Below are 10,822 nucleotides of genomic sequence, written 5' to 3'. Positions count from 1 at the left end.
GGGAAAGAGAGACTGTGTCTACCAGCAGTTCTCACGGTAAAAACAGAGGAAACTTCATTTTTCAAAATTCCAGCAGATAAATCTGTTCAAAACACATGGGTTACATGCTCATTCTGGATTCCAATACTACAGCCATGGAGCTGGCCTGGGATGACTACCTTAAGCCAAGCAAAGCTCCTAAACATGGGTCAAGAAGTCAATCCTACCCAAAAATATGTCTGGGACTGTGAAAATTCTGTTGTTCCCAGATAGAAGGAAAATGGATATTGGGAGCAAACAACAGATGGCCACCACAGGGACTGTCCCTTCATATTGCCACAACATATAGTACAATACTTTTCCCGTATTCCAAATTCAGTTAAGTTGACCATATTGTACATGAACCACTTTGGCAGGGTAAAGAGCCTCTCAGGCCATTTATCCCAACCACTGAACTCAATAAAATGAATGGGAAGTTTTTTTATGAGCTCTTGATTAGCTAGCAATTAAAGAAAACCAGGCATCCACTAAACTACATTAATAATTTATTAATTCATACCAGAAATTTAAGCAAAAATGGTATGGTAATAGAAATATCAATGCTCTAGGAGCTCAAAGCTCGCATAGTTCCCAAAATCTGTGTGGATCATTTGTGATACTTGAACCATATCTGAAAACCACTAATCTAGGGCCCAGCAGTTAGCCTAATGGCTATGTCACTGAACTCCCATGCAGTCAACCATGGTTCGAGTCCCGGACCCGGTGGCCTAAACTCACGCTGGGCATGTGTGCATGTGAGCCCAAGATCCCAAGAAGAGAATGGAGGAGAAGGGATTGCGGCATGGCCATCCCCCCTGGGGGGTGATTTCTCGCTTTCTGTCTCTCTGTCTTTCTAGCAAGCACATGCGCCCTATTTGCAAAAACCTCTAGAAAAAGGCAAAAATAAAAACAAACAAACAAAAAACACTAACCTATAGAACTTCATGATGAAAAAGCAAAGACTTAAGCCTTTGCAGAATTTCCACCAGATTGTAAGGTAGGCTTTCAAATATTTAAAGGAAAAATAAAAATGAGGTACAAATATACTCAGTATAAATCCAAGTGGTAAAAGATAGTAGTTCTTCCATTTAAAACATTTGCATGAAACTAATGATAACAGAAATAACTCTTATATATATACTCTAGCCAAGTACCATGCAAAGCTCCTTACAGGCATTATTTTTGTAATCCTTGTGTCTCTCTGTGATAGTGATATGGCATTTCCTTAAGTAAATACACTGATATGTACAGTAATACCTACATCACAAGTTTGGTTAGTTGTAGATCTCACATTCAAATCCAGACTTATCTGAAGGAGACTTTCTCTAACAGAAAGATCCATCCTTCTGGTGATTAAACTCTCATCCTGTTAATTGTCTATGCTTTCTATCCACAAGATGCCTAAATACAATACATATGAAGACAGAGGAAACTTCATTTTTAAGGTCTTACAGGCTACGTCTACTAAGATTTTTAACACATTAGGGAGGGGGGTTCTTTAAAATGTTTATGGAAAATGCATATTATGAAGAAACCATTCATGCATTTCAAAATAAACATATACATTATTTCATTTTTCTGGGACCTTGTTGAAGTTTCTTATTACCACACAGCACAATGCATTTACTAGCTGCCACACGGATTGCAACATGTAGACATTGAGTAATTGGTGCTGAGTGGTCCTTAGACATATTTTTTTTCTCTTCATTTAACCTAGTTTAAAAGTGTTAGTAAGACTTTCTAAGCATGCTTATTTGATGGTCACTTCAGTAAAGATTTAATTACAACAATAATAATAATAATAATGAACTAACACTTAAATAGGTCTTTTAATGTTCCATACTCTGTTCAAAATGCTTTATTTATATTAATTCATTTGATTATCTCAACAGTGCTATGATATAGTTACTGTTATTATCTTCATTAAATACAGAAATAAAATAATGCCATGGTTGGTTTTACAGGAAAAAAAATGTATGTCATATAGTATACAGTGGCTGGAGATGACCATAAATTTAGTTACAAACGGCCTGCTAAACAAAGCAGAGAGTGAACATAATCAGACACAAGACTCAGAGTGTGTAATAGGAAAAGTCAGGAGAAGCACAAATTCCTTACATGGAAGTTATTGTGTGTCATCATAAAGAAAATGCCATGTGATAAAATAATGGAAAAGAGTCCATTTCTACCATGAATGTAACATGTGGGGACACTGTTCCTTCTCTGTCTTCACCTCACTCATTTTTCCATCTTTCTCAGTAATTAAACATTTTAATTTTATTGGTAATATGACTAAAAGAAAAGGAAAACCTCATTTCCAACTTCTCTGTACCTAGATGTGGCCACATTACTTAATAAAAGAAGCATGTTTTTACTCTTTCCTGGTCAATTGAATGCAGATGGAAGATACTGCCTTGGACCATGAAGTATGTCTGAAAGGAATATCTGAAGAAGACGAGTCTGGGTTCCTAACATCCTGGAGTACAGCTACCTAGAATTTTACCATGACATAGAAAGAAACCCCTATCTTGTGAAAAACGTTATTTGGGGTCTTCTGTCATTCCTAATTCACTGAAGGAAAATGGAGACATGAACGTGCTTTATATTAGATCATCATGGAAGGCCTGGCTGAGAAGTCATTGAAACTGAGAACTGAACAACTTTATGCTAATGAGTTGTGGAGAAGAAGAATGGAGTCAAGAGTACTCCTTGCAGAAGTCCCTGAATGTGGAAAAGCCCTAAGGCAGGAAAACTCTTCTGAGGAACTGAAGAAAGATCACTGTGAGGAGCACAGTCAGAAATGGTGAAGAGGAGTGTGAGACAACGTTTGAGGTAAAGGCAGGACTTTACCACGCAGGGTCTTCAGTGCCATATTAAAGAAAGAGAGCTTGTGTTCATGTGACAAAAACAAAAAGGAACCCTAGTATGCTGTTGAAAATGTAAATGAGTATAGCCCTTATGGAAAACAATATGGAGATTCTTTAAAAATTACAAAATAAGAGCCAACCCTATAGTGCAGTGCTTAAGGGAGCCAGACCCAACATCAAATCCTGCTCTCAGCAGCTTGAACAATATGCTAGGCATATGTGTGTTCATGCCCAAAATCTTGAGAGGATGAAGAAATAGAGAAGAGACTGAAGGGTGATCATATTCCACTTTTACCCTCTCCCTCTTTCTCTGTCTTTACCTAGCAAGCACATAAACTCTGGCAAATTAAAAGTAGTACTGCCATATGATCCAGCAATCCCATTACTGGGTACATATTCAAAGGATCTGAAATCAGTATGTTAAAGAGATATCTGCACTCCCATATTCATTGCAGCAATATTCATAATAGTCAAGCTATGGAATCAACATACTGTTCATGGATAGGCAAACGGATGAACATATGTAAACACATACACACACGCAATGGAATTACTTATGTAAACACACACACACACACAATGAAATTACTATTCAGGCTTTGAAAAGAAGGAAACCTTATCCTTTGTGACAATGTGGGTAAACCAGGAAGACATTATGTTAAGTAAAATAAGCCAACCACAGGAAGACAAATACCGCATGATCTCACCTATATGTGGAATCTAAAAACCTCAAATCTTAGAAACAAAGAGTAAAATTATGGTTACCTGTGCCTGGAGGTATAGGGAGGTTGGGGAGATATTGGTCAAAGGATATGAAATTTTAGGTAGATGAAATAAGTTCAAGAGATCTATTGTACATCATGATAACTCCCTGTTAAGAACAACATATTATATAGTTGAAAATTGCTAAGAAAATAGATTTTAAGTGTTCTTATCACCAAAAACAAAATATGTGAGACCATGGATATGTTAAATAGCCTTATTTAGTCATTCCACAATGTACAGATACATCAAAGCATCATGTTGTACATCATAAATACATACACATTTTACTTGCTGAGTTAAAAAGATTTTTTAAACTGTAAAACTCAAGAGCTAAAAAATGTGGACAATTTGTTTTACCATCCATGGAAGAATGATATCTGGCAAATAGCAAGCCCTCAAACATTTGCTGAATGAATTTTTAGGTATAATTTAAAGGTTTACTGTGTGACAACAATCTTTCAAGGCAGGAGGATCTGTATGGAGCCAAAATAGAATTTTCATAGGAAAAATATGTAGCTCTTGCAGTTATGGAATAGAAGAGAGACAAATTTAAAAGTGATAAAACCAGTTGGAAAAAAAACCTCAACAAAGATGATGATGGCCTGGCCTGGTTTCATAGTAGAAGAAGTAGCTAAATTTGAAATGTATTTTAAAAATAGAATCAACAGGTTTTGCTAAGTAATTTGATGAAATCACAGCAATGGCATGAGGATGAAATGAGAACATACACTTGAAACTGTTGTGTTAATTAGACAAGCAAACTAGCTGAGGTAGCGCAGTCGTGTCATAATGTTCCATGATGCTGAGGTATTATGGAAGTTTGTGAGTTTGCGTCTCGAGGTCTCCCTGTGCATGCCAGGTTCACACACGCATGCCCATGATCCTGGCTGGCTAGGGCCGGGGGTATAATTGTGGTGTAAAGAAAGACACTGTTGAAGTTGCCGCTCTCTCTCTGTGTCCTCCTCTCTCATAAAAGAAATAAGCTATTAAAATTAATAACCAATATAAAAATAAAACATATTTTTATTATTTTCCTACTTCTCATAATTAGCAAATTTTTTGAAAGATCTATCTACTTATATTTCTCTCTCTCTCTCCCTTCTTTTGTAACAGTTTTAAGATTAAACTCACATATCATACAATTTACCCATTTAAAGTATACCATTCAGGACCAACATATGTCCCTAGACACCCATGTAGTGGACCGCTGTTGGAGTCCAGGACCCAGCAGCTTAAAACTCATGCCTGGCGCATGTGCATGCATGCCCAGGATCCCGAGAAGAGAATAGAGCCACTCTACAATCCCTGCTCTATTCTCCCCTCAGGGGTGATTTCTCACTTTCTGTGTCTCTGTCTTTCTCTGTCTCTATGGTGAGAGCATGACTTATATAGCAAAAATCTCTAAAAAAAAAAATTAAAAATTAAAAAGATAAAGCGTACCATTCAAAGTATTGCAGTATATTCATAGAGTTATGCAGTCAACATCACAATGAATTTTGGAACATTTTCATCACCCTTAGAACAAACACTGTACCATTAGTACCCACTTCCCATCTATGACCTTTCCTCAGCTCCTGGCAACTACTTACCTAGCTTTTGCCTCTGTGGATTTGCCTATTCTGTATATTTTATATAAATGGAAACATAAAAAATATGTTGACTTTTTTAACTTACTTTGGTGTTCGTTCATATTTTAGCAGGCATCGTTTATTCATTTTTATTGCCAAATAATATTCTTTTGTATGAGTATACTACTTTTTTAAAAATCCACACATCAGTTGCTTAAGGACTTGTCTGTTTTTCTTTTTTTTTTTTCTGAGAGACTTTTGCTATAGGGCACGTGCGCTCATGGGAGAGACAGAGACAAAAAGTGAGAAATCATCCCCCAGGGGGATGGCCATACTACAATCCCTTCTCTTCCATTCTCCTCTCATGATTTTGGGCACACACACACACATGCACGCACTCAGCATGCATTTTAGGTAACCAGATCTGGGATTCAGACTGCAGTCAACCACATGGGAGTTCAATGCCTTAACCACTATTCCCCCCGTTGGCCCAGGATTTGTCTTTTGTCTTTTTATTCCAGCAGTGCATCACAGGATGCCAGTGAGTACAGTGAGCCCTTGATGTCAGCAACTATGTCTTACTCATTCCTGTTATCAACAGCACCTGCACCCCAACAGACAGATAGCAGGTGTTCAGTAAAAGTCTACTGAATGAATGAAAGAACAGTGATTCAAAAAGCCGTTTATTAAAATAAGATTTAGCTAAACATGAAAACATTTAAATTCAGATTCTTACTTTTTCATTCATTAACCCTCAGCACTAGAAATGTTACAAAAGATCATGAAGACCCTATTCCGGTTTTCAAGAATTTCGTATCTAGTAACTAACCTGTCTAAAGTGAATAGATTGTCTCCGACAAGGTAGCCCAAATGTCTCAACTTTAAATGAAAGCTCTCCTGGAGCATCTATCCATCCAGTCTCCTCACAGTATTGTGCCAAAAGTCTTTGGCTTTTCAGCTTCTAGCAGTTCTAGTAAAAATGTGTTATTTCCAAAATAATCAGAAAAAGAGAGGCACTTAGTTGCCTTCACAGCATTTACAATCTTTACACTCTCCAATCTAAACTGTGGTTTTGTATTCCATTGATGGAAGTGGAGAGGACTGAGCAGGTGGGAATAGAGCTTAGGGAAACCAGACAATTTATTTTCTGTCCATTTTTTTTTAAAATTAAAGCCTAATGTGTATGAAATTGGGTTTACTGTTTGGTACCAGCTTTGACGAAGTAATTGAACAGAATAATGCCCCAAAAATGTATTACTCATCCAAAGAGTGCCTAATACTTTGGTAAGATCTAAAAAAAAATAAATACATAGACATTTCTTTGTCTAAAGTAAATTAATTGGAGGAGATGAAATAATTAAATGTATGTGCTATAAATAAGTCTCTTATCATGCTGAAAACACCCAGAGAAGGTAGATGTCAGTCCCTGAAAGAACTTGCCCTGCCCGGCTGTCAAAATTAAAAGCCACTCACTTACAGGCTCTGACCTACCAAGAGCCCTTACAGAATACCATGGAAATCTATGGAACATGATGTATGTTCTCTGGTAACTTCCTCAAGGATTCAGTTCTAGCCCTGAACACAAGACTGATAGCTCTTCATTTAATTCCTACCTATCTTTTGGGATTGGATCCTCCTTCCAGAATCTAATACATAAGCTCACCAAATATGTCCTGATCAGTAAGCCTGGCATCAAAAAGTCCTGATCTATACAGCCTGGCAACAAGACATGTCATGTTATTTGAACACAGTCACCTAGACAAGCACCATTCTCTCATCTTGGGAAGGTGCCTTGGAAAGACAGTACCAGAGTTCTTTGACACACCTGAATTTAGTGATGTAGTAGTAATTTCTCTTAGAGCTCTCTAGGCCTCATTCCCTCCCAGCCTTACTTTATTCTCTGCTTCCCATCAGAAATACCTAGAGTATTTCAACTACAGAGAAGAACTAGAGTTGGAAAGTGGCAGAAGTTAGGCTTAGCTTGGAGTCGATTTCCAGAAACTTCCTCCACCTGTCACACTGAAGTGTCTACCATCATTGTGCCAAAGGAAGGACCACTGGAGGTTTCTGAGTAGGAGATAAATAGAAAGAAATCACAACTTATTTCATAACCACATCCTTCTGGTCTAACCCAAAAAAAAATCAAAGGAAGAAATCTCTCACTCTACTATTGATTGAAGACCCCAGTCACTGTCAAATTTGATAATAAATTGTTTGGCTTTCTTTAAAATAGAACATTGTTTCATTTTCATAAGGAGAAAAAAATAACATATGTTCAGAAAATTAGACACCTGCTCAGTTTGAGGAAAAAAACCTTTAGAGGGACTCAGCATTGTGTATAATTAAAACCTGTCTCTTAGCTCTTCTAGTAGCAATATCCACCTTTCCTTTTTTTTCCCTACTAAGCAAATGATGTTACTCTAAGGCACTAAAATTTCTTCAGAAGATCGTGGAGATATATAAATTGAAATATAAATTCATTTATTAAAAATGACTATAATATAGATAACTTTTCCTATTATAATTCTATCTCAAAAATGTAAATGCTTGCATACTGTACAATACCAGCAAAATATTTCAATATCTCTCACATACCTCTTGTCTAGGACTTCATTAGCTAAGGATCTCTCACACCAATGTCATTTTCTACTTCAACTGTCTTTATCCATTTTCCTGTTTGCACTTAATCTACTCCAAACAATCTGCCTCCGTACAAAAATCCTGCCTTCCAATCATATGACTATTTTGATCCCTCATGCAATATTTTACAGCAAATACTTTGAAAAGACAAGTTCATTATATGCATGAGGCATAAGACATAGAATAATACCTATTTTTTCAGTAAATAGCCTTATAAATTAATACATGCTGTTTAGTGAATAGATGCATCAATAGGTGCTTTTCATTCTTTCAAAAATTAATATAATTTCAATTTAATTAACGATGAGTGGCTAGGAAGCAATTTAGCTATGGTATAAAACTCAGTGCAGGGCCAAAAAATCTTGAATGCAGACAAAGTTCTGACAAGTTATGATGTTGCTTTTATTTGGGAATAAAGGGAATTGGTGTGAACAGAAAAAAAAAAATCTGTGTGAAAAAAGCTATACCATGGGACCAGCAGTTAGTGTAATGGCTATGTTGCTGGACTCCCACGTAGTCGACCGTGGTTTGAGTCCCGGACCCAGTGGCTTAAACTCATGTCGGGCGCATGTGCGTGCGTGCCCAAGATCCCAAGAGGGGAATGGAGGAGAAGGGATTGCGGCGTGGCCATCCCCTCTGGGGGGGTGATTTCTCGCTTTCTGTCTCTCTGTCTCTTTGTCTGTCTGGCGAGCACATGTGCCGTATAGCAAAAACCTCTCCAAAAAAAAAAGCTATACCGTAATAAAGTACTTTCCAAATGCAAATTTCCTAGATTAGTATATTAAAATGAATTTATTAGGCACAAATGTAATATTTCTCTTAGGGTATTCCAAAGAGAATTGCCTCATAAGAATATATGAAAATAATAATCTTCAAAGAAAAGGAATTATTGGGTTAATATCCCAACTATCAGAGTCACTAATGTGGATTTCTAAATAAAGCCCATAAACAAACATTTGGTTTATATTCCAGTTCTTGCTTTCCACTTCCTCCAATTTTTATAGTCACTCATGAGAAACTCCGTTTTATATAAAGTAAATAAGCATAAGTATTGGATTTATTCCCCAAATATTTTCACATCTTAACCAAAAACACATTTGGATAAATATCTATACATACTACAAAAATTTAGTGACCCTTTGCATATTATTTGAAAGGTTAAATCAACAAGACAGCAAATTATTGTAAATTGCTTACCAAGATTAGAACATAGGTTAAATTACCTTGAAATATAAATTCATTTATTAAAAATGACTATGATATAGATAATTTTTCCTTTCTATTTTAATTCTATCTCAAAAATGTAAATGCTTGCATATTATACAACACCAGCAAAATATTTCAATATCTCTCACATATTATTGTCAAGTTCATTTGTTTTCATTTTGTGTCTGAAAATAGTCATGTTATCTACAGTATAATTTTGATAAAATCTTAATGTACCTCTAAATTTATACATTTAATTAGGTTTTCTTACATTTTATTGCAAATAATATCAGAAAGGCTAATAGAAAACTAAAAATAATGATGAATAAAGGCAGTGAGAGTGGATCAAAAGCCTAGTGCTACTACCTAAAAATAAGACATAGTACCCATTCTTTCTCTAATCAAGGTGAATATTATCTTTTTAAAAAAATGTTTCTGAAATACTAAAAATGATACTACACAGAAAATGTGCTACCATCCATATTTTAAGTCTTATGAAACATGGATCTTAGATGCAGTGAAATGCTTAGGTCTTATAAAATTTAAAGGAAGACATAGGTAAACTTCCAAAGATTTAGGATATTTTTATTACCTTAAACTTGAAAGGTTTCTGTGGTAACACAAAATTATTCTAACAAGCTCAAATAAATGAGATGTAATTATAAAATTATTTTGATGTTTAACCTATTATGTTTTTGCTTTTTTATCTTTTTATTATTTATTTTTATTTAAATTTATTTACATTCATTCACTATACATCATTACAGCATACAAAATGAGATTTCCCATTCAGAATACACTGTATATTGGTTCAATCAAACACATAAATAAACGTGTTATCATCAACAAATAATTTTCCATTTCTTTTTTCCAGTATATTTTGCTTTTTTTTGCCATCCTTGATTCCCTATCTCTCACCCTCTGCCATGTCCCACCTTCCTCCCACACTGTCTCTGGTATCCATGGTTGCTTTCTATGCCTTTCCCCCCCATTTTATTGATTTGCTAATGAACTTAATTAATCTGAATATTTCCAATAGGAAGCACAGCTAATATATACATATCCATGAACACAAGTCTGACTTTAGGCATAAACCTCAGTGAGTAGAACAAACATACCATAAAGTAGCACCTAGCTGGGGCTATATAATAGCTTACTGCAGTCATCAAATATGCATTTTTTTCCTAAAACCTTTTTTAATTAATTATTGTACATTCACCCCCTAATCATCGTCACAGCATACAAAAAGTAGTTTCCCATCCAGAATATACTGCATAGTGGCTTAATCATGTATGTTATCATCAATAATTTTTCATCTCTAGTTTCACATATATATGTGTGTGTGTGTGCGTGTGTGTGTGTGTGTGTGTGTGTGTGTGTATATATATATATATTTACCTCTATGTCTGACCCTCTGCCCTTTACTAACCTTTTCTCACACTATCTCTGGTGTCTACAGTTATATTCCATTCCTTTCCCCCCAACTTTTTATTAATCACACAATTTCTTAAATAATATAACTTACTTTCAATATCAAGTTCAGCTGGTAATTTCAAGAAAAGCAGTTTTGAATTGGTAAAGAAATTTGCTTAAATTTTAAAGCCTGGAAACAGGTTAATATTCTGTTCAAATAGTAGGTACATCAACCTATTGACAGTTCAAGACAGGACAAAACTCTTAAAACCGGACAACAAAGCCTAGAAGAAAAACATCAGTATTTCAGTCAAAAGTCACAGAATGCTATTTCACCAGTTCAGT

The 10,822-nt window shown here is 35.6% G+C and overlaps 1 protein-coding gene across 3 annotated transcripts in view; it reads right to left on the bottom strand.

The window, feature by feature from the left end:
- CPQ (carboxypeptidase Q) overlaps nt 1-10,822 on the bottom strand; it is a 580,759-nt gene that overhangs the window by 345,764 nt on the left and 224,173 nt on the right. The gene's annotated exons all lie outside the window — the stretch shown is intronic.

This window comes from Tupaia chinensis, unplaced genomic scaffold, assembly GCF_000334495.1.
Source record: "Tupaia chinensis unplaced genomic scaffold, TupChi_1.0 Scaffold138407_1, whole genome shotgun sequence".
Lineage (NCBI taxonomy): Eukaryota > Metazoa > Chordata > Mammalia > Scandentia > Tupaiidae > Tupaia > Tupaia belangeri.
Note: the sequence above shows the minus strand (reverse complement) of the source record. Positions and strands in the feature narration are given on the sequence as shown.